Here is a 5,438-nt window from a genome sequence, read left to right as displayed (position 1 = left end):
ACCCCTCAGCCCCCTCCCCCCTTTTCCGTCCAATTCCTGTACACCCGCGCTCTGCCCCCACCCCCCGCCGTGTAGTGCTCGATGATGTACACTACTCGGCCGACAGGTGGCGTGTTTCGCAGTGCGGTGGTGACGCGGCCCCGCGGCTGCTATCACACAGCCGCACCACACACAGGGACTGTGCTGTGCGATGCGGAGCCCAGCCGGGCCGAGGCGGGGGACCGAGGGGGAAGAGGCGACGGGCGGGGGACGGGGGGCTCTCGCGCTTTGATTTGAGACCTGCCAGTCCGTCGCGCTCCGCCGGCCGACCCGTCCGCTACCGCCCGTCGTCGCCGTCGCTGTCGCTGTTGTCGCGCCACGCCACCCCACGCCACGACGCTGGCCTCCACGTCCTGCTTTAGGCGGCGGTGGTGGTGCAGCAGCGTCGTTGTGCCCGCGGTCCTGCTGGCAGCCCCGCACTTCCACGTAAGCCTTCCGTTCCTCACTACTACTCTGCTCTGCAGGGTGGGGCTGGCTGCCGGGGGGCGCGGGGATGGGTTGGGTTGCACAGCGTGTGTGTGTGTGAGAGAGAGACAGACAGCGTGCCAAGGTCCGTCTGCTGCATGTCGCATGCACAGGCGGCCATGCCATGTGACGCATGTGTGCTGCGGCCTGGGCTTGGGCTCTGCTCTGCTCGTTCGGGCAAGGCTCAGCGGCACATTTGACATGCCCGCCAACTGTCACAATACTGTACGTGCTCTGGCGGCCACCAAGGAGTCAGGAAGGAGGAAAACAGAAGGCAGCCACTACTGGGGAAGGGAGGGGTGTTTTACCCAGCCACCTTGCAAGGTGCCTTCTTTCTGGCGGATTTTAGTTCTAAAGTGGGTTTCTGCTCCTCTACCTTTCTCCCTTACTTTGCGGAAACCGTACCTTGAAACCGCATTTTCGCCAATTTTACTTGATGCTGTTTCTGATCCAAACTCACTGCGACTCAAAGGCAAACATTACACTGGTTGGTTGCTGTGTGTTTTTTACCTCTGCTGCTGCCAGTGCTGCCGCTGCCATTGCCACTGCTGCCACTACCGCCACCGCCACTACCACTACTACCACCACTACCGCCGTGCTGTCGGCGTGGCGTTAATTTCCTACTTGGCCAACTCCGTTATAGTTGTGCTGCTGGCTGGTCTGCTGCGGGCCTATCTACTGCTGCTGCTGCTGCTGCCGCCACCGCCGCTGCCGCGCACAGTATGAAGGAGAACTGGCGGCCGGGACGGGACGGGAACGGAGGCGAGCGAGGCTCGAACCGTTAGAACGGCGCGCAGAACGAACCAACGGGGTGGTTCTTTATACTACTTCTACCACCACCGCCGCTGCCACTACTTCTGCTTGTATGAGTGCCGTTGCGCGCGCCGGGCCGTCCGTGTGTCCGCGTACGCCTGTCTTCTTGTCTGTTTCGAGTGCTGGTTGTACGAGTCCGTTAAAAGAAGAAACGGCATGAGTCGTTTGGCGGAAAGGGCTTTCCGAGTAGGCAGCGCGCGGGGTGGAGTGGAGGGGGGTGCATATGACTGCACTGCGAGCCGGCGACGCCCCCTCGCTGCGCTCTGGCCACGGCCTCTGGGCGGCCCCTTAGGCCGTAAGCAGATATACGCCGACGTCTTGAGTGTCACGCTATAGGCTCGCTGGGCGAAATCCGAGCGGCGTGTCTGTCACGCGGGAGGGGCTCCGAATCAAGGCCGCCCCGCCGCCGCCTGTGCTTTGGGGCGCCGGCCCGCAGGGTAAGTAGGTGGACGGCGACCTGGGGAGAGGAGGGGGCCAGGCCGCCGAGGCGCGTTTGTTTCAGTCCGATCTGGGTCGAGTGGCGCGCCGCGTTCGTCGAACTCTGGCTGCTGGCGCTGGCAGGGCCGGCTGGAGAGGGAGGAGAGGACGGCCTCGTTCGCGCGCCCCGAGGGGGCACAAGTGCAGTGCCGCCTTGCTGGCGCGGCGGTTACGTGGGTTTGCCCGGGCCAGCGGGCCGCGGCGGCGGGGCGCAAGCTGGCGATGCTGCTGCTGCTGCTGCTGCGACTGTTCGTGTCGGCGGGAAATGCCAGCCGTGAGCCCCGCGGTGTGGCGGCGCGGTGGCGTGGCTTATCCGGAACGCCTCTCTGCGGAGGGAAAGGCCGTGGCTTTTGCTTGGTTCCATCGGCGCGCGGGGTGTTCTTCTGGATGGCCGTGTTCGTTCGTTTCTCGCGGTTTTATCGCGGGTGAAGGCGAGGAGGAGGGTGGCGAGGGGGCGTGGCGGCTGGTGGGCGCACTTGATGTGCTGCCCAGCGTGCCCTTCTGCCCCCTGGGCCTGGCCTCGGGGGGGCAGGGGGCAAGGAGGGTGGGGCTATCGATTACTATGTTTGTTGCATGCCTGGTAGGGGGCGATGCGGAGGAGGAGGAGGGCGGGGGCTGAGGCTAGAACGCAGCACCAGGACGCTCCTCCGCCCCCAAAGGGTGATGAAACCCACCCGGCTGCTCGCCGACTTAGCCGCTCGGAACGCCCTGGTCTGGTCGGGCAGCCCGCCACGCCAAAGTGAGAAGGAAGCGACATGTAACCATCCCCCCCTACCCTCCCCCTTGCCCCTTTCCCCAATGTCTGGACAGAGCGGGTCAACTGGCTATCAGATCAGACTGGGGCCGAAGAGGCAGCCCAGTGCGACAGCCTGGCACGGCCAGCCCGCCCGGACGACGGGATCTCAACCGTTGCGGCAGTGTGCGCAGCTGTGGCCGCGAAGTGCTCGTGCCCTTGTGTCTCAATCTGCCAATCTTTTGGGCCGAGCCCACGGCCGCGAAGGGCGACGCAGTGGCTGGTGACGTGTGGCCTACCGGTGAACCACCTTACCTACCGGTCGAGCTGCTGCGCCTACGACCGCCTACGGCCTCCCGCCTGTCCGGGCCGTTCGTTGCACAACACCCGAAGGACGTGGCGCAGGGGAGCGTCGCGCACCGGACCGGTCCCCCGCCCGGCCCCACACCACCCTCACCCTGACGGTCGTGGATCAGAGGGATGGCAATGCGGATGCGGGGAGAGGGGCGAGTAAGCGGGCGGACACCACCGAATGGAGCGGGTGCGCGAGCCAAGCACGTTGGCACATCATTTCGGAACCACCTGACTGACCCTGGGGCGCGGGGGAGGAACGGTCCAATCACATCAGCGGCGTGGAAGTTGAAGAGATGCGGCGCGCGGGCGGACGGGCGGGCGAGCGGGCATGGGCGCAAGCAGAGGCGAGCTCACTGCTCTGGCCTCATGCACCGTCGCACATCTGGAACATGAGCCGAGCCATCGGCAGGCAGGGCGAGCAGCACACACCCTTGGCGTGGGTGGGAGAGAGAGAGAGAGAGAAAAGGGGCTCACGAGGGTGGTGGGGGAGGGGCGAAAAGGTGAAGGGGCGAGTGACGTAACCGTGCTGGTGTAAGCACGAAGGGCTGGCTGGCTGGTGCGGCCAAATCTGCCACCCCTCCTCCCCCGCCGCCCCCCTGCGTCGCCGCCGTCCTCGCTGCTGCAGCTGGGTGCAATGACAGCGTTACGTAACGTGTGAGTCACGCGGTGGTGGCGGCGGTGGTGGCGGCGGGGCCGGGTCGTCTCAATGCAACTGGGATGCTGGCGTGACAAACGGTTCCGCGACGACCCGGTCGGTCCTCGCCGTTCTTCTTCTTCCCCCGTTCTCTCGCCGGCCGCCGAGCTGCTTGCAGGCTGGTCGGTCATTACAGTATCGCCACTTGATCGCCGCGGAGCACATGCTGCAGCAGACTCGAGGGGAGAGAGAGGGAGGGGACCATGGAGGGGACCGGCCGTGAGCGGCGCTTCGCAGATTTTCCGCCTCTGCCGTCTCGTTCAAGAGGGGCTCTCCTGTACCTGCCCCATGAGTGCAACAAGGACGATGTATACCAAGCGAGTTAGGGGTGACCCCTCTGCGATGAGACTATACGGCTTTTGCTCGTCTTGTGCCCCGCTGCTCCGCTCGTGATGCCCCGGCGGGGGATTGCAATTTTCTCGTATAATGACGTCGCCGTCATGGAGCCAGGAGGGCCGCCTGTCTGCTGCTGTGCATGCGCCTCATCACATCGCTGATCGGCTCCCGCCTTGCTCCGCGGCCCGGACGACCACGGCGCTCTGCGTGTGGAACTGGGATGTGGATGTGCTGGCTCTCCCCAGGCACAGCCTGCGTGCACCTGGTACTTTGGACAACCAACCACGGCGCTCTGCGTGTGGCACTGGGATGTGTATGGCTCTCCCCAGGGACAACCTGCGTCGTCCCTGGTGCTTTGGACCGCGCGGCTGGTCCCGTGCCGCCTGGCCTGGCCCACGGAGGGGCGACAGGCGACATGGGCCGCCCATGGCACCGCCCTAAAGAGTAGACGCAGCTCAGCTGCGGCCATGTTCGGAGCCTGTCATTACACTGCCCAGTGCAGTGCCTGCCTCTGGCCTGCCTCTGGCCTCCGCGTTGGCTGGTTGGTTACGTGAGGCGCGCCCATGGCGACACGGGTTTTGCCTTCGGTGTCATGTATTCTGTGTGCCTGTTTAGTTTGACTATGTGCGCCGGGCTGGCGGGCTGTCTCTGTGGGCTCTTCCTTTTCTCCTCTCGCTGTTTGACGATGTTATAGCTTCACACTCCCGTCTTGTCCACGCACATGTGACAGTCTCCTCGACGGCCACCTCTCTGTCGTTTTTTGCACCCCTTCCCCCTCCCATCCAATCTCCCCACACACGTTAGCTGCGTTCTTTTGGGTCTTTTCTTTTTACGTTTAGCTCTCCTTACGGCTGCCACACGCTGCTACCTCTCTGACGGCCTCTGACGGTCACCCCTACGATGGCCACCTCTCTGACGGCCACCCCTACGACGGCCACCTCTCTGACGGCCACCCCTACGACGAGAACCCCTACGACGGCCTCCTCTCTGAGAGCCTCCTCTCTGACGGCCACCTCTCTGCCACTGCTCTAACCTGACGGCCACCCGTGCCCTATTGAATGTTGTAACGTGGCGTGACCCGGACTCACTTGCAAGTGTAACCCGGGCTCTTGCTGGACAGGGGGAGGGGGCAGATCGACGAAGTTGTATGGGATCCCCCCACCCCTATATTCCCCTCCTCTCCGGCGGGAACCCAAACCTCCCTTATACCCCCCTCACTCTCCCGTCTCTCCATCTCGTCTCTCTCCTGTCTCCATCTCGTCTCTCTCCTGTCTCCATCTCGTCTCTCTCCTGTCTCCATCTCGTCTCTCTCCTGTCTCCATCTCGTCTTTCTCCTGTCTCCATCTCGTCAGTCTCTACTGTCTCTTCCTCTCACCTCTGTCTCTCTACTGTATCCCGTATCTCCCTCTCTCCTCTGTCTCTACTGACCCTCGGTCCCTCCTTTGTCTCTCTGTCTCCCCCTCTCTCACTCCGTCTCTGTACTGTCTCTCCCTCTCCCCTCTATCCCCCCTATCTCCTCTCTTTCTC

General features: G+C 63.9%; 1 protein-coding gene across 9 annotated transcripts in view; it reads left to right on the top strand.

Annotated features, from left to right (window-relative positions):
* The window catches only part of LOC113218419 (protein split ends), a 91,102-nt gene that overhangs the window by 8,558 nt on the left and 77,106 nt on the right, over positions 1 to 5,438 (top strand). Inside the window, exon 1 of one of the 9 annotated variants that reach the window (XM_052266857.1) lies at positions 289 to 465. The exons of the other annotated variants lie outside the window; for them this stretch is intronic. The gene's annotated coding sequence lies outside the window, so the exon portion shown is untranslated. Of the gene's footprint in view, positions 1 to 288; positions 466 to 5,438 lie in introns of those variants that run through there. 9 annotated transcript variants of the gene reach the window in all.

The sequence above is a fragment of the Frankliniella occidentalis genome, unplaced genomic scaffold (assembly GCF_000697945.3).
Source record: "Frankliniella occidentalis isolate FOCC.00 unplaced genomic scaffold, Focc_3.1 Scaffold43, whole genome shotgun sequence".
NCBI classification, from domain to species: domain Eukaryota; kingdom Metazoa; phylum Arthropoda; class Insecta; order Thysanoptera; family Thripidae; genus Frankliniella; species Frankliniella occidentalis.
This window is presented reverse-complemented; position numbering and strand designations above follow the sequence as displayed.